Source organism: Helianthus annuus, chromosome 6 (assembly GCF_002127325.2).
Source record: "Helianthus annuus cultivar XRQ/B chromosome 6, HanXRQr2.0-SUNRISE, whole genome shotgun sequence".
NCBI lineage: Eukaryota > Viridiplantae > Streptophyta > Magnoliopsida > Asterales > Asteraceae > Helianthus > Helianthus annuus.
This window is the reverse complement of record NC_035438.2, coordinates 5,174,849-5,199,922: the sequence shown is the minus strand read 5'-3', so window position 1 is coordinate 5,199,922 and position 25,074 is coordinate 5,174,849. Positions and strand designations below refer to the sequence as shown.

General features: G+C 35.9%; 2 long non-coding RNA genes across 40 annotated transcripts; both read right to left on the bottom strand.

The window, feature by feature from the left end:
* Nucleotides 1-82: 82 nt before the first annotated feature.
* On the bottom strand, nucleotides 83-10,767 carry LOC110864454. Of its 18 annotated transcripts, none has more exons than XR_004859941.1 (15): nucleotides 10,269-10,767; nucleotides 10,115-10,164; nucleotides 9,356-10,032; nucleotides 8,829-9,267; nucleotides 8,626-8,731; nucleotides 7,043-8,525; nucleotides 6,889-6,938; nucleotides 6,130-6,806; nucleotides 5,603-6,041; nucleotides 5,400-5,511; nucleotides 3,817-5,299; nucleotides 3,663-3,712; nucleotides 2,904-3,580; nucleotides 2,377-2,815; nucleotides 83-2,279 (listed from the first exon to the last, which is right to left on the bottom strand). It is a non-coding gene; the product is annotated as an uncharacterized LOC110864454 (long non-coding RNA). The 18 variants fall into 18 exon arrangements; XR_004859942.1 differs by having other exon boundaries at nucleotides 83-2,073; nucleotides 2,174-2,285; nucleotides 3,817-5,505; XR_004859938.1 differs by having other exon boundaries at nucleotides 83-1,425; nucleotides 1,552-2,279; nucleotides 3,817-5,505.
* A 1,671-nt stretch (nucleotides 10,768-12,438) lies between these two features.
* LOC110864457 lies at nucleotides 12,439-25,062 on the bottom strand. Of its 22 annotated transcripts, none has more exons than XR_004859909.1 (17): nucleotides 23,484-25,062; nucleotides 23,330-23,379; nucleotides 22,571-23,247; nucleotides 22,044-22,482; nucleotides 20,258-21,946; nucleotides 20,104-20,153; nucleotides 19,345-20,021; nucleotides 18,818-19,256; nucleotides 17,032-18,720; nucleotides 16,878-16,927; nucleotides 16,119-16,795; nucleotides 15,592-16,030; nucleotides 13,806-15,494; nucleotides 13,652-13,701; nucleotides 12,893-13,569; nucleotides 12,692-12,804; nucleotides 12,439-12,508 (listed from the first exon to the last, which is right to left on the bottom strand). It is a non-coding gene; the product is annotated as an uncharacterized LOC110864457 (long non-coding RNA). The 22 variants fall into 22 exon arrangements; XR_004859918.1 differs by lacking the exon at nucleotides 12,439-12,508 and having other exon boundaries at nucleotides 12,533-12,804; nucleotides 20,258-21,740; nucleotides 21,841-21,952; XR_004859919.1 differs by lacking the exon at nucleotides 12,439-12,508 and having other exon boundaries at nucleotides 12,533-12,804; nucleotides 17,032-18,514; nucleotides 18,615-18,726.
* Between the last annotated feature and the right edge of the window lie 12 nt (nucleotides 25,063-25,074).

The following is a 25,074-nucleotide window of genomic DNA, read 5'->3' as shown; positions in this document are numbered from 1 at the left end:
TATGTTTTGACGACCCGAACTATTTCAACATAAATCATATCGGCAACATAAATCATTTTGCTTAAATAAAAAAGAAAAGATAAATTAAATAAACATCCATTCATAATATTGAAAGCATGTAAACACCCATAAGTTTCCTCGTATCAAATAATATAATATTGAACAAACATATCTTGTAAAAGTAAACATAGTTCAAGTTGAGCTTGTTATTACCGTAACCTTTTGCTAGTTGAGTTGCTTTGCTAGAATTTCCAAGTTATTCCCACCAATATGAAGTACAATAGGATGCTGATCTAGAAAATGGCTAAAAGTCTATCCTGCTCATTCAAAAAGAGAATAAGAGAAAGGTCTTCACTCAACAATCATCTATAATCATAAGGCAACAATGGACCCGTTTACTTAAGTTTAGAAATAGGGTGAAATGTTAAATAGGATTATGCTTATCTCTGAAAGGAAAAATAATTAAAATAGTCTAAAAAAGAATGTTCATATGGGTGAAAGATTCAAAAGTCCACCAAAGTGTCATTTGAAATAAATAAAACCTACGATTCAATAAAATTAGATTATTGCTGAATTAATTTAGTTTTATGATCATATTTGGCACTATACCTATTTCTTAAATAAAAATAATGCAAAGAGCATGTTTGAGTCAAACCAACCCAACCCATTTCAGGATGTACAGAAGAAATGCCCATTTTAGCCCTAACATGTTTTGACATGTTGCTCGACCCGATGGACATAAACAAAGCAGTTGCTCTTGAATTCATGCCCGTTGTAACAGCAGAAGCGAAGGACAAAAGCGTAATTCTACCATTCCAGCTTTAGCTAGTATACGTACATCACATGATGATATTGCCCGTTCTTTTGCCCTTTCTCGTGCAATATCAAGTGAGTCAACTACCTTAAATTCGTCACCGCAAATGGGGCACTGTTTAATCCGATCACCTGCAAAGTATGCATTTCTACACAGGGTCAGAGGTGTTTCAAGTTGAAAAAGGTAATCTTTTCTAGCTAAGAAAGATTCGGGTTGAAATGAATCATTATCTAAATCATGAATGAGTCTAATAGAGTCGGGTTTAAACGGGTCAATTCTTGAATAGGTCAAACAGGTTTGGGTTGAAACAGGTCAAATGGGCTCAAGTTGACAAGGGTCAAATGGATTTAGGTTACAACAGTTCATTTTGACAACACAAACAGGATCGAATTGGGAACAGATCAATTTCTAGTGGGTCAAATTGGGTGGGTTGAGCCAGGTCAAATGGATTTGGGTTAAAGCGGGTCAAACGGGTCGGGTTGGATGTGTAATTTTTATTATGGGTTGTAATAGACAAGAACCAAATAATTGTAGCTAAATTCACTTGTACTGGTATTGCCAGCCCAACATCATCAAACCCGCTTTCCAGCATCATGAAATAAAGCTCAGACCTAAAAATGTAAAGCTTAGCTTTTGAGCCATCAAATAAAGATGAATCTAATCAAAGTGCAAATGTTTTAAAGTCGAGAATTTTAAAATAGTATTTTGTTGAATTAACTATTGTTTCTTTTACTAACCTTTCCAAAGACTTCACTACATACAACCACATCTCCCTTTTTAAGTGTGTCATTTTGCACAAAAATAAAGTAGCTACGGGTCCTTTTGATTGATGAGACCTGCTTCAATTACGATAACCTTTGCATTTCTATCGAGATTAGCCTTTAATTCTTGCAGCTAATAATCAAGAAAACTGAAGACAAATGTAGAATCTCAAAATAATATATACATATAAATGAAGTTAAACTTAAATACCTTTACACGAGCAACAACTCCATTGCTCCTAAATCTTGAGCAAACTCCTTTATTGACTTGTATCTCAAGTAATTAAAGTTGTATATTATTAAAGATGTGCTACATACCTTAGATAAAATTTGACCCGCATAGTTGCGAAGCGGGCCAAATGGGTTGAAAGTAACCCTCTCTTCTCCCCCAAGCAAAAAAAAAAGGTAAATAAATAATTTACATGCAATAGTCAGTAAATAACTTTACCTAACTCGGCAACACGCATAGTGAGTTCTAACAAATCATCAACATTCTTGCTGGTAAGAGCACACAATTTTGTTTTCATTGACAATGATATGAATCATGTAAAGGGTATTTTAAAAATAATAAAAAAACTTAAGTGATCTTGCCCTGCACCTGAACCATAGGTACATCACCACCCCCAATCTTCTAGTTGACAACCATTATAAGAAAGCTCCTGCTTAACTTGCATTACTCGATCTAAAGCCCCTTCCTTATCTATCTATAGCTTTCAAATTATATAAATGAATGTAAGAATTAGCAAAATATATAACCGACATCGTAAGGGAGACTTTGATTACACTTATCAATTATCATACCCTAGTAATAGCAAAAATTATTGGCACTCGGGCTGATTTGGCATGGCCTTAGTTGTTTGTGGACGTATCACGTCATCTACAAACACATGATACTTATGTTATCAGTAACCCTAGCTCTACGAGATCTCATTGCACCAGAAGCCTGCAAAACATTTTTTTTTAGCCTCTAATGGGTCATTCTGAAACATTGAGAATCACATGGATGAAAAAACTGAAAATAAATATTAACCTAAATTCAAATTCAAATATCCATGATCAAAGTAAATCATTACATATACAAAGGTAAGATGAGATGAGATAAGACCTGTGAATTGCACATGGCTTACCAAAGGGTGATTCGTCCAATCGACGTCACAGGCGAGCGACTTGATAAATCCACCAGAAGATTCAAATCTTTATTCAATGGCACATGCCAGCCTTTGCTCCATTCATGATGTTGCTATAAAAATCATAACAAAAAAATCAGTTTCATTGTTAAAGGATATATTGAATTTACAACAAACAAAATCACATATATGGATGGTTACCTGATAAATAGCTTATTTGATAGATGGTCCACGCTTCAACTCCTGTCTAACTTCATATAAGTGAGGTTTCCATTGTTAACAACAAAACAATATGATCAAAGTACAGAAGCTATGTTCGACACCGGAACTTGTAGAAACCCTTGATTAACACACAACTTGTGTCGAATAGCAAGCTTCAGATGTTTTAATCGCTGGTCACTCACTAAAAAGGAAAACCTGAATGCAGTTACACCTAAAGTATAACAAATAGTAAATCTGCGTTGACAGAAATAGAAATTTCGGCAAAAATTAAACCTGAATTAAGGAATCACCGAACTGCTAAGACGTTATGAAGATTATTTAATACCATTGTTAAGTAACATGATAAAAAAGAACCACGAAAATACAGGTCAGGCATAACTGACCTGTAACCTAATCATTCGGAATTTTTTAAATTACCCGAAACTTTATTCATCAAACTTCTGAGTGCCTATATTGAACAAAGACTACCTACTGTATACAAATTAACAAATTGCTAAATGTAAACACTAATAATTAAGAGAATACCGACTGCCTAAACTTGAGGAATTATGTATTTCAGACAAATTATGAAGTTCAGCATCTCGGCTTCTCTTAGAGCCTGTAGCATTTCAAAAAGCGCCTGTTCTTGTAGTGCCCCCTTATTGTTCTTCATCACCCTAACCAAAAAACTTATTACAGTTAGTAGATTGAGCGATTAAATAACACCAAAAGACATAAAGTTCAAAATAATGAGTATACCTTTACACTTTCAACATACTTGACTTTGGCAGAAAGACAGATATGGAAATCTAAACATCCATGAATGTGTATTGAGCAAATTAATAGAAAAGATTTGGGCATAATTAGGGCAAATTCGATTTAGGGCGGGAACGATTAGAACAGAAATATTTACCTTCAACACTTCCTTCGATTGATTCAGAGGAGAGGGATTCAGACAAAAGGGAGAGGTAGATGAAGACTGAGGGACCATCATCTGCTTTTGAAATCACGTCTTGAACTTTTAGAACGACGTTGATTGTACCGACGGCGACGGGTGAGGTGCATACGGCGTGTGAAGGAGAAGATGACCTCTAATCTCTCCACTTTTGCATGTTGGTTTGTGGAGATGGGGTGACAGTTTTATGGGTGAGGAGGAGACCTGAGACAACCAACGGGCGAACTGAAATTGTGAGCACTACCCTAGTTTTGTAGGAGGTTGAGTTGTGGAGATGATGGGCAGAAAAAAGTGGAGGTAACCGTCAGAGGGGGAACCGTAAGAAACTGCCGTTAACTGCTACCATAGCAGTTATTATTGTGAGTTTAGAAGGTCAGGATTTGATTTCAGCAAGATCCAATGGTAGAGATTCATTTGAAAGGTAGTTAGACTTAATGGGAACCATAGATATATATAATTCTTGAATAGGTCAAACAGGTTTGGGTTGAAACAGGTCAAATGGGCTCAAGTTGACAAGGGTCAAATGGATTTAGGTTACAACAGTTCATTTTGACAACACAAACAGGATCGAATTGGGAACAGATCAATTTCTAGTGGGTCAAATTGGGTGGGTTGAGCCAGGTCAAATGGATTTGGGTTAAAGCGGGTCAAACGGGTCGGGTTGGATGTGTAATTTTTATTATGGGTTGTAATAGACAAGAACCAAATAATTGTAGCTAAATTCACTTGTACTGGTATTGCCAGCCCAACATCATCAAACCCGCTTTCCAGCATCATGAAATAAAGCTCAGACCTAAAAATGTAAAGCTTAGCTTTTGAGCCATCAAATAAAGATGAATCTAATCAAAGTGCAAATGTTTTAAAGTCGAGAATTTTAAAATAGTATTTTGTTGAATTAACTATTGTTTCTTTTACTAACCTTTCCAAAGACTTCACTACATACAACCACATCTCCCTTTTTAAGTGTGTCATTTTGCACAAAAATAAAGTAGCTACGGGTCCTTTTGATTGATGAGACCTGCTTCAATTACGATAACCTTTGCATTTCTATCGAGATTAGCCTTTAATTCTTGCAGCTAATAATCAAGAAAACTGAAGACAAATGTAGAATCTCAAAATAATATATACATATAAATGAAGTTAAACTTAAATACCTTTACACGAGCAACAACTCCATTGCTCCTAAATCTTGAGCAAACTCCTTTATTGACTTGTATCTCAAGTAATTAAAGTTGTATATTATTAAAGATGTGCTACATACCTTAGATAAAATTTGACCCGCATAGTTGCGAAGCGGGCCAAATGGGTTGAAAGTAACCCTCTCTTCTCCCCCAAGCAAAAAAAAAAGGTAAATAAATAATTTACATGCAATAGTCAGTAAATAACTTTACCTAACTCGGCAACACGCATAGTGAGTTCTAACAAATCATCAACATTCTTGCTGGTAAGAGCACACAATTTTGTTTTCATTGACAATGATATGAATCATGTAAAGGGTATTTTAAAAATAATAAAAAAACTTAAGTGATCTTGCCCTGCACCTGAACCATAGGTACATCACCACCCCCAATCTTCTAGTTGACAACCATTATAAGAAAGCTCCTGCTTAACTTGCATTACTCGATCTAAAGCCCCTTCCTTATCTATCTATAGCTTTCAAATTATATAAATGAATGTAAGAATTAGCAAAATATATAACCGACATCGTAAGGGAGACTTTGATTACACTTATCAATTATCATACCCTAGTAATAGCAAAAATTATTGGCACTCGGGCTGATTTGGCATGGCCTTAGTTGTTTGTGGACGTATCACGTCATCTACAAACACATGATACTTATGTTATCAGTAACCCTAGCTCTACGAGATCTCATTGCACCAGAAGCCTGCAAAACATTTTTTTTTAGCCTCTAATGGGTCATTCTGAAACATTGAGAATCACATGGATGAAAAAACTGAAAATAAATATTAACCTAAATTCAAATTCAAATATCCATGATCAAAGTAAATCATTACATATACAAAGGTAAGATGAGATGAGATAAGACCTGTGAATTGCACATGGCTTACCAAAGGGTGATTCGTCCAATCGACGTCACAGGCGAGCGACTTGATAAATCCACCAGAAGATTCAAATCTTTATTCAATGGCACATGCCAGCCTTTGCTCCATTCATGATGTTGCTATAAAAATCATAACAAAAAAATCAGTTTCATTGTTAAAGGATATATTGAATTTACAACAAACAAAATCACATATATGGATGGTTACCTGATAAATAGCTTATTTGATAGATGGTCCACGCTTCAACTCCTGTCTAACTTCATATAAGTGAGGTTTCCATTGTTAACAACAAAACAATATGATCAAAGTACAGAAGCTATGTTCGACACCGGAACTTGTAGAAACCCTTGATTAACACACAACTTGTGTCGAATAGCAAGCTTCAGATGTTTTAATCGCTGGTCACTCACTAAAAAGGAAAACCTGAATGCAGTTACACCTAAAGTATAACAAATAGTAAATCTGCGTTGACAGAAATAGAAATTTCGGCAAAAATTAAACCTGAATTAAGGAATCACCGAACTGCTAAGACGTTATGAAGATTATTTAATACCATTGTTAAGTAACATGATAAAAAAGAACCACGAAAATACAGGTCAGGCATAACTGACCTGTAACCTAATCATTCGGAATTTTTTAAATTACCCGAAACTTTATTCATCAAACTTCTGAGTGCCTATATTGAACAAAGACTACCTACTGTATACAAATTAACAAATTGCTAAATGTAAACACTAATAATTAAGAGAATACCGACTGCCTAAACTTGAGGAATTATGTATTTCAGACAAATTATGAAGTTCAGCATCTCGGCTTCTCTTAGAGCCTGTAGCATTTCAAAAAGCGCCTGTTCTTGTAGTGCCCCCTTATTGTTCTTCATCACCCTAACCAAAAAACTTATTACAGTTAGTAGATTGAGCGATTAAATAACACCAAAAGACATAAAGTTCAAAATAATGAGTATACCTTTACACTTTCAACATACTTGACTTTGGCAGAAAGACAGATATGGAAATCTAAACATCCATGAATGTGTATTGAGCAAATTAATAGAAAAGATTTGGGCATAATTAGGGCAAATTCGATTTAGGGCGGGAACGATTAGAACAGAAATATTTACCTTCAACACTTCCTTCGATTGATTCAGAGGAGAGGGATTCAGACAAAAGGGAGAGGTAGATGAAGACTGAGGGACCATCATCTGCTTTTGAAATCACGTCTTGAACTTTTAGAACGACGTTGATTGTACCGACGGCGACGGGTGAGGTGCATACGGCGTGTGAAGGAGAAGATGACCTCTAATCTCTCCACTTTTGCATGTTGGTTTGTGGAGATGGGGTGACAGTTTTATGGGTGAGGAGGAGACCTGAGACAACCAACGGGCGAACTGAAATTGTGAGCACTACCCTAGTTTTGTAGGAGGTTGAGTTGTGGAGATGATGGGCAGAAAAAAGTGGAGGTAACCGTCAGAGGGGGAACCGTAAGAAACTGCCGTTAACTGCTACCATAGCAGTTATTATTGTGAGTTTAGAAGGTCAGGATTTGATTTCAGCAAGATCCAATGGTAGAGATTCATTTGAAAGGTAGTTAGACTTAATGGGAACCATAGATATATATAATTCTTGAATAGGTCAAACAGGTTTGGGTTGAAACAGGTCAAATGGGCTCAAGTTGACAAGGGTCAAATGGATTTAGGTTACAACAGTTCATTTTGACAACACAAACAGGATCGAATTGGGAACAGATCAATTTCTAGTGGGTCAAATTGGGTGGGTTGAGCCAGGTCAAATGGATTTGGGTTAAAGCGGGTCAAACGGGTCGGGTTGGATGTGTAATTTTTATTATGGGTTGTAATAGACAAGAACCAAATAATTGTAGCTAAATTCACTTGTACTGGTATTGCCAGCCCAACATCATCAAACCCGCTTTCCAGCATCATGAAATAAAGCTCAGACCTAAAAATGTAAAGCTTAGCTTTTGAGCCATCAAATAAAGATGAATCTAATCAAAGTGCAAATGTTTTAAAGTCGAGAATTTTAAAATAGTATTTTGTTGAATTAACTATTGTTTCTTTTACTAACCTTTCCAAAGACTTCACTACATACAACCACATCTCCCTTTTTAAGTGTGTCATTTTGCACAAAAATAAAGTAGCTACGGGTCCTTTTGATTGATGAGACCTGCTTCAATTACGATAACCTTTGCATTTCTATCGAGATTAGCCTTTAATTCTTGCAGCTAATAATCAAGAAAACTGAAGACAAATGTAGAATCTCAAAATAATATATACATATAAATGAAGTTAAACTTAAATACCTTTACACGAGCAACAACTCCATTGCTCCTAAATCTTGAGCAAACTCCTTTATTGACTTGTATCTCAAGTAATTAAAGTTGTATATTATTAAAGATGTGCTACATACCTTAGATAAAATTTGACCCGCATAGTTGCGAAGCGGGCCAAATGGGTTGAAAGTAACCCTCTCTTCTCCCCCAAGCAAAAAAAAAAGGTAAATAAATAATTTACATGCAATAGTCAGTAAATAACTTTACCTAACTCGGCAACACGCATAGTGAGTTCTAACAAATCATCAACATTCTTGCTGGTAAGAGCACACAATTTTGTTTTCATTGACAATGATATGAATCATGTAAAGGGTATTTTAAAAATAATAAAAAAACTTAAGTGATCTTGCCCTGCACCTGAACCATAGGTACATCACCACCCCCAATCTTCTAGTTGACAACCATTATAAGAAAGCTCCTGCTTAACTTGCATTACTCGATCTAAAGCCCCTTCCTTATCTATCTATAGCTTTCAAATTATATAAATGAATGTAAGAATTAGCAAAATATATAACCGACATCGTAAGGGAGACTTTGATTACACTTATCAATTATCATACCCTAGTAATAGCAAAAATTATTGGCACTCGGGCTGATTTGGCATGGCCTTAGTTGTTTGTGGACGTATCACGTCATCTACAAACACATGATACTTATGTTATCAGTAACCCTAGCTCTACGAGATCTCATTGCACCAGAAGCCTGCAAAACATTTTTTTTTAGCCTCTAATGGGTCATTCTGAAACATTGAGAATCACATGGATGAAAAAACTGAAAATAAATATTAACCTAAATTCAAATTCAAATATCCATGATCAAAGTAAATCATTACATATACAAAGGTAAGATGAGATGAGATAAGACCTGTGAATTGCACATGGCTTACCAAAGGGTGATTCGTCCAATCGACGTCACAGGCGAGCGACTTGATAAATCCACCAGAAGATTCAAATCTTTATTCAATGGCACATGCCAGCCTTTGCTCCATTCATGATGTTGCTATAAAAATCATAACAAAAAAATCAGTTTCATTGTTAAAGGATATATTGAATTTACAACAAACAAAATCACATATATGGATGGTTACCTGATAAATAGCTTATTTGATAGATGGTCCACGCTTCAACTCCTGTCTAACTTCATATAAGTGAGGTTTCCATTGTTAACAACAAAACAATATGATCAAAGTACAGAAGCTATGTTCGACACCGGAACTTGTAGAAACCCTTGATTAACACACAACTTGTGTCGAATAGCAAGCTTCAGATGTTTTAATCGCTGGTCACTCACTAAAAAGGAAAACCTGAATGCAGTTACACCTAAAGTATAACAAATAGTAAATCTGCGTTGACAGAAATAGAAATTTCGGCAAAAATTAAACCTGAATTAAGGAATCACCGAACTGCTAAGACGTTATGAAGATTATTTAATACCATTGTTAAGTAACATGATAAAAAAGAACCACGAAAATACAGGTCAGGCATAACTGACCTGTAACCTAATCATTCGGAATTTTTTAAATTACCCGAAACTTTATTCATCAAACTTCTGAGTGCCTATATTGAACAAAGACTACCTACTGTATACAAATTAACAAATTGCTAAATGTAAACACTAATAATTAAGAGAATACCGACTGCCTAAACTTGAGGAATTATGTATTTCAGACAAATTATGAAGTTCAGCATCTCGGCTTCTCTTAGAGCCTGTAGCATTTCAAAAAGCGCCTGTTCTTGTAGTGCCCCCTTATTGTTCTTCATCACCCTAACCAAAAAACTTATTACAGTTAGTAGATTGAGCGATTAAATAACACCAAAAGACATAAAGTTCAAAATAATGAGTATACCTTTACACTTTCAACATACTTGACTTTGGCAGAAAGACAGATATGGAAATCTAAACATCCATGAATGTGTATTGAGCAAATTAATAGAAAAGATTTGGGCATAATTAGGGCAAATTCGATTTAGGGCGGGAACGATTAGAACAGAAATATTTACCTTCAACACTTCCTTCGATTGATTCAGAGGAGAGGGATTCAGACAAAAGGGAGAGGTAGATGAAGACTGAGGGACCATCATCTGCTTTTGAAATCACGTCTTGAACTTTTAGAACGACGTTGATTGTACCGACGGCGACGGGTGAGGTGCATACGGCGTGTGAAGGAGAAGATGACCTCTAATCTCTCCACTTTTGCATGTTGGTTTGTGGAGATGGGGTGACAGTTTTATGGGTGAGGAGGAGACCTGAGACAACCAACGGGCGAACTGAAATTGTGAGCACTACCCTAGTTTTGTAGGAGGTTGAGTTGTGGAGATGATGGGCAGAAAAAAGTGGAGGTAACCGTCAGAGGGGGAACCGTAAGAAACTGCCGTTAACTGCTACCATAGCAGTTATTATTGTGAGTTTAGAAGGTCAGGATTTGATTTCAGCAAGATCCAATGGTAGAGATTCATTTGAAAGGTAGTTAGACTTAATGGGAACCATAGATATATATAATTCTTGAATCATAAAGGAAAAGAAAAGTTGGTTTAGTGGTAAACCCCATCTTTCCAACAAGAGGTCATGTGTTCAATCCTTATATAGCCTGTTTTTTCACGCCTACTCCTCTTTACAGGTAAAACTAATTGATTTTTTTAGTTTTTATAACATGAATTTTTACTTGTCTATTTGTTTAAGGATTTGTTACCATGAATATTAAGTTAAGAAATTAGAATAACATCGTATTTTTATTGTGTGTTTTCTAACGAGTAATAATTATATATTTTTATTATATGTTCCTCGCTCTAACCCAATCCGGATGAGGACCGACCCGAAATTTGAACGTTTTGTTGTGAAAATTTTGAACACCAAAAAAATGGACCCCAATGGAAAAATATCCTGAGTCCGCCACTGATTGTATACGACTTTTGAATGGTGGCATGGTAAGGCCGGAAGGAGTGGTTCTGAAAAAAAAACTAATTTGGTACCGATCCCATGTCCTAGGTGGCACGCTTTCATTAGGTTAAAGTGGAGCTTTTGAATCAGCAAAATGGGTTAAGATCTTACACCTAAGGGCAGAGCTTCTTGGGTGTTGGGGTGCCCGATCCCCCAGATTTTACGCTTTGTAGCGTAATTTTACCGATAATTTTTGAATTTTTTTGGTAATGTAAAGTATTGGATTTATAAAAACCTGGCACCTTCTGATTTTTCTTTCGATCTTCGCCACTGTTTACGCCCCTTGCCACAAATTGCAAAGAAAATCACATGTTGACATGGCGGTTGAAATCGACAAGTGTGGCAAAACCCATATTGCCTCCTTGGTGTGTTGGGAATAAGCAACAAAAAACCTCCAGGATAAACCGAGTTACTTGCATAAAGTGTGATTAGTTTGGAATAACATTATAGCTTATGCATACATCGTTGGAAGGAGGATATGTGAAAAGGATGGTTGAATGGTAAGAGTTATTATGACATTATAGGACTGTTTTTTTTTTTAAACAAATAAGAGCCACTTTTTGATTATTGGAAAAGCTCTAAAAGGCTATACCACACGTTAATGAATAAAAGTGGGATGTTATTGCTCAAAGTTAAAGTTAATGAAAGTGTGAAAGACGTTGTAAAGTTGGCTATCGAGGATGAGGCACCACATGATTGCAAAATTAATGTTTCGTCAAGTATTTCAACTAATAGTGATAGTTTATAAGACTATGACGACTATGTGGAAGCATGCATATCCCAATAGATGGATGGTCGCACCACTGGGGTGGTCAAATGAGGGGAATCAGTGGACATATTAATATAGAGAGGTGAAATGACCACGAATTGCCTAATGAGGCCATAATGGATGACTATGGGTTCCCCTAAGTATGCATTGTAGGTTTTAGTGCACGGACATATGAGACAAACCAAGATAAGCTAAGCTCGTGTAATTTGGCTAGGGAACATGCCTATATATCAAGAAATAAAGAGGTTTTACACACTTTCATGTAATAGGGAACATGCCTATATATCAAGAAATAAAGAGTTTTCAAATTATATAAATGAATGTAAGAATTAGCAAAATATATAACCGACATCGTAAGGGAGACTTTGATTACACTTATCAATTATCATACCCTAGTAATAGCAAAAATTATTGGCACTCGGGCTGATTTGGCATGGCCTTAGTTGTTTGTGGACGTATCACGTTCATCTACAAACACATGATACTTATGTTATCAGTAACCCTAGCTCTACGAGATCTCATTGCACCAGAAGCCTGCAAAACATTTTTTTTAGCCTCTAATGGGTCATTCTGAAACATTGAGAATCACATGGATGAAAAAACTGAAAATAAATATTAACCTAAATTCAAATTCAAATATCCATGATCAAAGTAAATCATTACATATACAAAGGTAAGATGAGATGAGATAAGACCTGTGAATTGCACATGGCTTACCAAAGGGTGATTCGTCCAATCGACGTCACAGGCGAGCGACTTGATAAATCCACCAGAAGATTCAAATCTTTATTCAATGGCACATGCCAGCCTTTGCTCCATTCATGATGTTGCTATAAAAATCATAACAAAAAAATCAGTTTCATTGTTAAAGGATATATTGAATTTACAACAAACAAAATCACATATATGGATGGTTACCTGATAAATAGCTTATTTGATAGATGGTCCACGCTTCAACTCCTGTCTAACTTCATATAAGTGAGGTTTCCATTGTTAACAACAAAACAATATGATCAAAGTACAGAAGCTATGTTCGACACCGGAACTTGTAGAAACCCTTGATTAACACACAACTTGTGTCGAATAGCAAGCTTCAGATGTTTTAATCGCTGGTCACTCACTAAAAAGGAAAACCTGAATGCAGTTACACCTAAAGTATAACAAATAGTAAATCTGCGTTGACAGAAATAGAAATTTCGGCAAAAATTAAACCTGAATTAAGGAATCACCGAACTGCTAAGACGTTATGAAGATTATTTAATACCATTGTTAAGTAACATGATAAAAAAGAACCACGAAAATACAGGTCAGGCATAACTGACCTGTAACCTAATCATTCGGAATTTTTTAAATTACCCGAAACTTTATTCATCAAACTTCTGAGTGCCTATATTGAACAAAGACTACCTACTGTATACAAATTAACAAATTGCTAAATGTAAACACTAATAATTAAGAGAATACCGACTGCCTAAACTTGAGGAATTATGTATTTCAGACAAATTATGAAGTTCAGCATCTCGGCTTCTCTTAGAGCCTGTAGCATTTCAAAAAGCGCCTGTTCTTGTAGTGCCCCCTTATTGTTCTTCATCACCCTAACCAAAAAACTTATTACAGTTAGTAGATTGAGCGATTAAATAACACCAAAAGACATAAAGTTCAAAATAATGAGTATACCTTTACACTTTCAACATACTTGACTTTGGCAGAAAGACAGATATGGAAATCTAAACATCCATGAATGTGTATTGAGCAAATTAATAGAAAAGATTTGGGCATAATTAGGGCAAATTCGATTTAGGGCGGGAACGATTAGAACAGAAATATTTACCTTCAACACTTCCTTCGATTGATTCAGAGGAGAGGGATTCAGACAAAAGGGAGAGGTAGATGAAGACTGAGGGACCATCATCTGCTTTTGAAATCACGTCTTGAACTTTTAGAACGACGTTGATTGTACCGACGGCGACGGGTGAGGTGCATACGGCGTGTGAAGGAGAAGATGACCTCTAATCTCTCCACTTTTGCATGTTGGTTTGTGGAGATGGGGTGACAGTTTTATGGGTGAGGAGGAGACCTGAGACAACCAACGGGCGAACTGAAATTGTGAGCACTACCCTAGTTTTGTAGGAGGTTGAGTTGTGGAGATGATGGGCAGAAAAAAGTGGAGGTAACCGTCAGAGGGGGAACCGTAAGAAACTGCCGTTAACTGCTACCATAGCAGTTATTATTGTGAGTTTAGAAGGTCAGGATTTGATTTCAGCAAGATCCAATGGTAGAGATTCATTTGAAAGGTAGTTAGACTTAATGGGAACCATAGATATATATAATTCTTGAATAGGTCAAACAGGTTTGGGTTGAAACAGGTCAAATGGGCTCAAGTTGACAAGGGTCAAATGGATTTAGGTTACAACAGTTCATTTTGACAACACAAACAGGATCGAATTGGGAACAGATCAATTTCTAGTGGGTCAAATTGGGTGGGTTGAGCCAGGTCAAATGGATTTGGGTTAAAGCGGGTCAAACGGGTCGGGTTGGATGTGTAATTTTTATTATGGGTTGTAATAGACAAGAACCAAATAATTGTAGCTAAATTCACTTGTACTGGTATTGCCAGCCCAACATCATCAAACCCGCTTTCCAGCATCATGAAATAAAGCTCAGACCTAAAAATGTAAAGCTTAGCTTTTGAGCCATCAAATAAAGATGAATCTAATCAAAGTGCAAATGTTTTAAAGTCGAGAATTTTAAAATAGTATTTTGTTGAATTAACTATTGTTTCTTTTACTAACCTTTCCAAAGACTTCACTACATACAACCACATCTCCCTTTTTAAGTGTGTCATTTTGCACAAAAATAAAGTAGCTACGGGTCCTTTTGATTGATGAGACCTGCTTCAATTACGATAACCTTTGCATTTCTATCGAGATTAGCCTTTAATTCTTGCAGCTAATAATCAAGAAAACTGAAGACAAATGTAGAATCTCAAAATAATATATACATATAAATGAAGTTAAACTTAAATACCTTTACACGAGCAACAACTCCATTGCTCCTAAATCTTGAGCAAACTCCTTTATTGACTTGTATCTCAAGTAATTAAAGTTGTATATTATTAAAGATGTGCTACATACCTTAGATAAAATTTGACCCGCATAGTTGCGAAGCGGGCCAAATGGGTTGAAAGTAACCCTCTCTTCTCCCCCAAGCAAAAAAAAAAGGTAAATAAATAATTTACATGCAATAGTCAGTAAATAACTTTACCTAACTCGGCAACACGCATAGTGAGTTCTAACAAATCATCAACATTCTTGCTGGTAAGAGCACACAATTTTGTTTTCATTGACAATGATATGAATCATGTAAAGGGTATTTTAAAAATAATAAAAAAACTTAAGTGATCTTGCCCTGCACCTGAACCATAGGTACATCACCACCCCCAATCTTCTAGTTGACAACCATTATAAGAAAGCTCCTGCTTAACTTGCATTACTCGATCTAAAGCCCCTTCCTTATCTATCTATAGCTTTCAAATTATATAAATGAATGTAAGAATTAGCAAAATATATAACCGACATCGTAAGGGAGACTTTGATTACACTTATCAATTATCATACCCTAGTAATAGCAAAAATTATTGGCACTCGGGCTGATTTGGCATGGCCTTAGTTGTTTGTGGACGTATCACGTCATCTACAAACACATGATACTTATGTTATCAGTAACCCTAGCTCTACGAGATCTCATTGCACCAGAAGCCTGCAAAACATTTTTTTTTAGCCTCTAATGGGTCATTCTGAAACATTGAGAATCACATGGATGAAAAAACTGAAAATAAATATTAACCTAAATTCAAATTCAAATATCCATGATCAAAGTAAATCATTACATATACAAAGGTAAGATGAGATGAGATAAGACCTGTGAATTGCACATGGCTTACCAAAGGGTGATTCGTCCAATCGACGTCACAGGCGAGCGACTTGATAAATCCACCAGAAGATTCAAATCTTTATTCAATGGCACATGCCAGCCTTTGCTCCATTCATGATGTTGCTATAAAAATCATAACAAAAAAATCAGTTTCATTGTTAAAGGATATATTGAATTTACAACAAACAAAATCACATATATGGATGGTTACCTGATAAATAGCTTATTTGATAGATGGTCCACGCTTCAACTCCTGTCTAACTTCATATAAGTGAGGTTTCCATTGTTAACAACAAAACAATATGATCAAAGTACAGAAGCTATGTTCGACACCGGAACTTGTAGAAACCCTTGATTAACACACAACTTGTGTCGAATAGCAAGCTTCAGATGTTTTAATCGCTGGTCACTCACTAAAAAGGAAAACCTGAATGCAGTTACACCTAAAGTATAACAAATAGTAAATCTGCGTTGACAGAAATAGAAATTTCGGCAAAAATTAAACCTGAATTAAGGAATCACCGAACTGCTAAGACGTTATGAAGATTATTTAATACCATTGTTAAGTAACATGATAAAAAAGAACCACGAAAATACAGGTCAGGCATAACTGACCTGTAACCTAATCATTCGGAATTTTTTAAATTACCCGAAACTTTATTCATCAAACTTCTGAGTGCCTATATTGAACAAAGACTACCTACTGTATACAAATTAACAAATTGCTAAATGTAAACACTAATAATTAAGAGAATACCGACTGCCTAAACTTGAGGAATTATGTATTTCAGACAAATTATGAAGTTCAGCATCTCGGCTTCTCTTAGAGCCTGTAGCATTTCAAAAAGCGCCTGTTCTTGTAGTGCCCCCTTATTGTTCTTCATCACCCTAACCAAAAAACTTATTACAGTTAGTAGATTGAGCGATTAAATAACACCAAAAGACATAAAGTTCAAAATAATGAGTATACCTTTACACTTTCAACATACTTGACTTTGGCAGAAAGACAGATATGGAAATCTAAACATCCATGAATGTGTATTGAGCAAATTAATAGAAAAGATTTGGGCATAATTAGGGCAAATTCGATTTAGGGCGGGAACGATTAGAACAGAAATATTTACCTTCAACACTTCCTTCGATTGATTCAGAGGAGAGGGATTCAGACAAAAGGGAGAGGTAGATGAAGACTGAGGGACCATCATCTGCTTTTGAAATCACGTCTTGAACTTTTAGAACGACGTTGATTGTACCGACGGCGACGGGTGAGGTGCATACGGCGTGTGAAGGAGAAGATGACCTCTAATCTCTCCACTTTTGCATGTTGGTTTGTGGAGATGGGGTGACAGTTTTATGGGTGAGGAGGAGACCTGAGACAACCAACGGGCGAACTGAAATTGTGAGCACTACCCTAGTTTTGTAGGAGGTTGAGTTGTGGAGATGATGGGCAGAAAAAAGTGGAGGTAACCGTCAGAGGGGGAACCGTAAGAAACTGCCGTTAACTGCTACCATAGCAGTTATTATTGTGAGTTTAGAAGGTCAGGATTTGATTTCAGCAAGATCCAATGGTAGAGATTCATTTGAAAGGTAGTTAGACTTAATGGGAACCATAGATATATATAATTCTTGAATAGGTCAAACAGGTTTGGGTTGAAACAGGTCAAATGGGCTCAAGTTGACAAGGGTCAAATGGATTTAGGTTACAACAGTTCATTTTGACAACACAAACAGGATCGAATTGGGAACAGATCAATTTCTAGTGGGTCAAATTGGGTGGGTTGAGCCAGGTCAAATGGATTTGGGTTAAAGCGGGTCAAACGGGTCGGGTTGGATGTGTAATTTTTATTATGGGTTGTAATAGACAAGAACCAAATAATTGTAGCTAAATTCACTTGTACTGGTATTGCCAGCCCAACATCATCAAACCCGCTTTCCAGCATCATGAAATAAAGCTCAGACCTAAAAATGTAAAGCTTAGCTTTTGAGCCATCAAATAAAGATGAATCTAATCAAAGTGCAAATGTTTTAAAGTCGAGAATTTTAAAATAGTATTTTGTTGAATTAACTATTGTTTCTTTTACTAACCTTTCCAAAGACTTCACTACATACAACCACATCTCCCTTTTTAAGTGTGTCATTTTGCACAAAAATAAAGTAGCTACGGGTCCTTTTGATTGATGAGACCTGCTTCAATTACGATAACCTTTGCATTTCTATCGAGATTAGCCTTTAATTCTTGCAGCTAATAATCAAGAAAACTGAAGACAAATGTAGAATCTCAAAATAATATATACATATAAATGAAGTTAAACTTAAATACCTTTACACGAGCAACAACTCCATTGCTCCTAAATCTTGAGCAAACTCCTTTATTGACTTGTATCTCAAGTAATTAAAGTTGTATATTATTAAAGATGTGCTACATACCTTAGATAAAATTTGACCCGCATAGTTGCGAAGCGGGCCAAATGGGTTGAAAGTAACCCTCTCTTCTCCCCCAAGCAAAAAAAAAAGGTAAATAAATAATTTACATGCAATAGTCAGTAAATAACTTTACCTAACTCGGCAACACGCATAGTGAGTTCTAACAAATCATCAACATTCTTGCTGGTAAGAGCACACAATTTTGTTTTCATTGACAATGATATGAATCATGTAAAGGGTATTTTAAAAATAATAAAAAAACTTAAGTGATCTTGCCCTGCACCTGAACCATAGGTACATCACCACCCCCAATCTTCTAGTTGACAACCATTATAAGAAAGCTCCTGCTTAACTTGCATTACTCGATCTAAAGCCCCTTCCTTATCTATCTATAGCTTTCAAATTATATAAATGAATGTAAGAATTAGCAAAATATATAACCGACATCGTAAGGGAGACTTTGATTACACTTATCAATTATCATACCCTAGTAATAGCAAAAATTATTGGCACTCGGGCTGATTTGGCATGGCCTTAGTTGTTTGTGGACGTATCACGTCATCTACAAACACATGATACTTATGTTATCAGTAACCCTAGCTCTACGAGATCTCATTGCACCAGAAGCCTGCAAAACATTTTTTTTTAGCCTCTAATGGGTCATTCTGAAACATTGAGAATCACATGGATGAAAAAACTGAAAATAAATATTAACCTAAATTCAAATTCAAATATCCATGATCAAAGTAAATCATTACATATACAAAGGTAAGATGAGATGAGATAAGACCTGTGAATTGCACATGGCTTACCAAAGGGTGATTCGTCCAATCGACGTCACAGGCGAGCGACTTGATAAATCCACCAGAAGATTCAAATCTTTATTCAATGGCACATGCCAGCCTTTGCTCCATTCATGATGTTGCTATAAAAATCATAACAAAAAAATCAGTTTCATTGTTAAAGGATATATTGAATTTACAACAAACAAAATCACATATATGGATGGTTACCTGATAAATAGCTTATTTGATAGATGGTCCACGCTTCAACTCCTGTCTAACTTCATATAAGTGAGGTTTCCATTGTTAACAACAAAACAATATGATCAAAGTACAGAAGCTATGTTCGACACCGGAACTTGTAGAAACCCTTGATTAACACACAACTTGTGTCGAATAGCAAGCTTCAGATGTTTTAATCGCTGGTCACTCACTAAAAAGGAAAACCTGAATGCAGTTACACCTAAAGTATAACAAATAGTAAATCTGCGTTGACAGAAATAGAAATTTCGGCAAAAATTAAACCTGAATTAAGGAATCACCGAACTGCTAAGACGTTATGAAGATTATTTAATACCATTGTTAAGTAACATGATAAAAAAGAACCACGAAAATACAGGTCAGGCATAACTGACCTGTAACCTAATCATTCGGAATTTTTTAAATTACCCGAAACTTTATTCATCAAACTTCTGAGTGCCTATATTGAACAAAGACTACCTACTGTATACAAATTAACAAATTGCTAAATGTAAACACTAATAATTAAGAGAATACCGACTGCCTAAACTTGAGGAATTATGTATTTCAGACAAATTATGAAGTTCAGCATCTCGGCTTCTCTTAGAGCCTGTAGCATTTCAAAAAGCGCCTGTTCTTGTAGTGCCCCCTTATTGTTCTTCATCACCCTAACCAAAAAACTTATTACAGTTAGTAGATTGAGCGATTAAATAACACCAAAAGACATAAAGTTCAAAATAATGAGTATACCTTTACACTTTCAACATACTTGACTTTGGCAGAAAGACAGATATGGAAATCTAAACATCCATGAATGTGTATTGAGCAAATTAATAGAAAAGATTTGGGCATAATTAGGGCAAATTCGATTTAGGGCGGGAACGATTAGAACAGAAATATTTACCTTCAACACTTCCTTCGATTGATTCAGAGGAGAGGGATTCAGACAAAAGGGAGAGGTAGATGAAGACTGAGGGACCATCATCTGCTTTTGAAATCACGTCTTGAACTTTTAGAACGACGTTGATTGTACCGACGGCGACGGGTGAGGTGCATACGGCGTGTGAAGGAGAAGATGACCTCTAATCTCTCCACTTTTGCATGTTGGTTTGTGGAGATGGGGTGACAGTTTTATGGGTGAGGAGGAGACCTGAGACAACCAACGGGCGAACTGAAATTGTGAGCACTACCCTAGTTTTGTAGGAGGTTGAGTTGTGGAGATGATGGGCAGAAAAAAGTGGAGGTAACCGTCAGAGGGGGAACCGTAAGAAACTGCCGTTAACTGCTACCATAGCAGTTATTATTGTGAGTTTAGAAGGTCAGGATTTGATTTCAGCAAGATCCAATGGTAGAGATTCATTTGAAAGGTAGTTAGACTTAATGGGAACCATAGATATATATAATTCTTGAATAGGTCAAACAGGTTTGGGTTGAAACAGGTCAAATGGGCTCAAGTTGACAAGGGTCAAATGGATTTAGGTTACAACAGTTCATTTTGACAACACAAACAGGATCGAATTGGGAACAGATCAATTTCTAGTGGGTCAAATTGGGTGGGTTGAGCCAGGTCAAATGGATTTGGGTTAAAGCGGGTCAAACGGGTCGGGTTGGATGTGTAATTTTTATTATGGGTTGTAATAGACAAGAACCAAATAATTGTAGCTAAATTCACTTGTACTGGTATTGCCAGCCCAACATCATCAAACCCGCTTTCCAGCATCATGAAATAAAGCTCAGACCTAAAAATGTAAAGCTTAGCTTTTGAGCCATCAAATAAAGATGAATCTAATCAAAGTGCAAATGTTTTAAAGTCGAGAATTTTAAAATAGTATTTTGTTGAATTAACTATTGTTTCTTTTACTAACCTTTCCAAAGACTTCACTACATACAACCACATCTCCCTTTTTAAGTGTGTCATTTTGCACAAAAATAAAGTAGCTACGGGTCCTTTTGATTGATGAGACCTGCTTCAATTACGATAACCTTTGCATTTCTATCGAGATTAGCCTTTAATTCTTGCAGCTAATAATCAAGAAAACTGAAGACAAATGTAGAATCTCAAAATAATATATACATATAAATGAAGTTAAACTTAAATACCTTTACACGAGCAACAACTCCATTGCTCCTAAATCTTGAGCAAACTCCTTTATTGACTTGTATCTCAAGTAATTAAAGTTGTATATTATTAAAGATGTGCTACATACCTTAGATAAAATTTGACCCGCATAGTTGCGAAGCGGGCCAAATGGGTTGAAAGTAACCCTCTCTTCTCCCCCAAGCAAAAAAAAAAGGTAAATAAATAATTTACATGCAATAGTCAGTAAATAACTTTACCTAACTCGGCAACACGCATAGTGAGTTCTAACAAATCATCAACATTCTTGCTGGTAAGAGCACACAATTTTGTTTTCATTGACAATGATATGAATCATGTAAAGGGTATTTTAAAAATAATAAAAAAACTTAAGTGATCTTGCCCTGCACCTGAACCATAGGTACATCACCACCCCCAATCTTCTAGTTGACAACCATTATAAGAAAGCTCCTGCTTAACTTGCATTACTCGATCTAAAGCCCCTTCCTTATCTATCTATAGCTTTCAAATTATATAAATGAATGTAAGAATTAGCAAAATATATAACCGACATCGTAAGGGAGACTTTGATTACACTTATCAATTATCATACCCTAGTAATAGCAAAAATTATTGGCACTCGGGCTGATTTGGCATGGCCTTAGTTGTTTGTGGACGTATCACGTCATCTACAAACACATGATACTTATGTTATCAGTAACCCTAGCTCTACGAGATCTCATTGCACCAGAAGCCTGCAAAACATTTTTTTTTAGCCTCTAATGGGTCATTCTGAAACATTGAGAATCACATGGATGAAAAAACTGAAAATAAATATTAACCTAAATTCAAATTCAAATATCCATGATCAAAGTAAATCATTACATATACAAAGGTAAGATGAGATGAGATAAGACCTGTGAATTGCACATGGCTTACCAAAGGGTGATTCGTCCAATCGACGTCACAGGCGAGCGACTTGATAAATCCACCAGAAGATTCAAATCTTTATTCAATGGCACATGCCAGCCTTTGCTCCATTCATGATGTTGCTATAAAAATCATAACAAAAAAATCAGTTTCATTGTTAAAGGATATATTGAATTTACAACAAACAAAATCACATATATGGATGGTTACCTGATAAATAGCTTATTTGATAGATGGTCCACGCTTCAACTCCTGTCTAACTTCATATAAGTGAGGTTTCCATTGTTAACAACAAAACAATATGATCAAAGTACAGAAGCTATGTTCGACACCGGAACTTGTAGAAACCCTTGATTAACACACAACTTGTGTCGAATAGCAAGCTTCAGATGTTTTAATCGCTGGTCACTCACTAAAAAGGAAAACCTGAATGCAGTTACACCTAAAGTATAACAAATAGTAAATCTGCGTTGACAGAAATAGAAATTTCGGCAAAAATTAAACCTGAATTAAGGAATCACCGAACTGCTAAGACGTTATGAAGATTATTTAATACCATTGTTAAGTAACATGATAAAAAAGAACCACGAAAATACAGGTCAGGCATAACTGACCTGTAACCTAATCATTCGGAATTTTTTAAATTACCCGAAACTTTATTCATCAAACTTCTGAGTGCCTATATTGAACAAAGACTACCTACTGTATACAAATTAACAAATTGCTAAATGTAAACACTAATAATTAAGAGAATACCGACTGCCTAAACTTGAGGAATTATGTATTTCAGACAAATTATGAAGTTCAGCATCTCGGCTTCTCTTAGAGCCTGTAGCATTTCAAAAAGCGCCTGTTCTTGTAGTGCCCCCTTATTGTTCTTCATCACCCTAACCAAAAAACTTATTACAGTTAGTAGATTGAGCGATTAAATAACACCAAAAGACATAAAGTTCAAAATAATGAGTATACCTTTACACTTTCAACATACTTGACTTTGGCAGAAAGACAGATATGGAAATCTAAACATCCATGAATGTGTATTGAGCAAATTAATAGAAAAGATTTGGGCATAATTAGGGCAAATTCGATTTAGGGCGGGAACGATTAGAACAGAAATATTTACCTTCAACACTTCCTTCGATTGATTCAGAGGAGAGGGATTCAGACAAAAGGGAGAGGTAGATGAAGACTGAGGGACCATCATCTGCTTTTGAAATCACGTCTTGAACTTTTAGAACGACGTTGATTGTACCGACGGCGACGGGTGAGGTGCATACGGCGTGTGAAGGAGAAGATGACCTCTAATCTCTCCACTTTTGCATGTTGGTTTGTGGAGATGGGGTGACAGTTTTATGGGTGAGGAGGAGACCTGAGACAACCAACGGGCGAACTGAAATTGTGAGCACTACCCTAGTTTTGTAGGAGGTTGAGTTGTGGAGATGATGGGCAGAAAAAAGTGGAGGTAACCGTCAGAGGGGGAACCGTAAGAAACTGCCGTTAACTGCTACCATAGCAGTTATTATTGTGAGTTTAGAAGGTCAGGATTTGATTTCAGCAAGATCCAATGGTAGAGATTCATTTGAAAGGTAGTTAGACTTAATGGGAACCATAGATATATATAATTCTTGAATAGGTCAAACAGGTTTGGGTTGAAACAGGTCAAATGGGCTCAAGTTGACAAGGGTCAAATGGATTTAGGTTACAACAGTTCATTTTGACAACACAAACAGGATCGAATTGGGAACAGATCAATTTCTAGTGGGTCAAATTGGGTGGGTTGAGCCAGGTCAAATGGATTTGGGTTAAAGCGGGTCAAACGGGTCGGGTTGGATGTGTAATTTTTATTATGGGTTGTAATAGACAAGAACCAAATAATTGTAGCTAAATTCACTTGTACTGGTATTGCCAGCCCAACATCATCAAACCCGCTTTCCAGCATCATGAAATAAAGCTCAGACCTAAAAATGTAAAGCTTAGCTTTTGAGCCATCAAATAAAGATGAATCTAATCAAAGTGCAAATGTTTTAAAGTCGAGAATTTTAAAATAGTATTTTGTTGAATTAACTATTGTTTCTTTTACTAACCTTTCCAAAGACTTCACTACATACAACCACATCTCCCTTTTTAAGTGTGTCATTTTGCACAAAAATAAAGTAGCTACGGGTCCTTTTGATTGATGAGACCTGCTTCAATTACGATAACCTTTGCATTTCTATCGAGATTAGCCTTTAATTCTTGCAGCTAATAATCAAGAAAACTGAAGACAAATGTAGAATCTCAAAATAATATATACATATAAATGAAGTTAAACTTAAATACCTTTACACGAGCAACAACTCCATTGCTCCTAAATCTTGAGCAAACTCCTTTATTGACTTGTATCTCAAGTAATTAAAGTTGTATATTATTAAAGATGTGCTACATACCTTAGATAAAATTTGACCCGCATAGTTGCGAAGCGGGCCAAATGGGTTGAAAGTAACCCTCTCTTCCCCCAAGCAAAAAAAAAAGGTAAATAAATAATTTACATGCAATAGTCAGTAAATAACTTTACCTAACTCGGCAACACGCATAGTGAGTTCTAACAAATCATCAACATTCTTGCTGGTAAGAGCACACAATTTTGTTTTCATTGACAATGATATGAATCATGTAAAGGGTATTTTAAAAATAATAAAAAAACTTAAGTGATCTTGCCCTGCACCTGAACCATA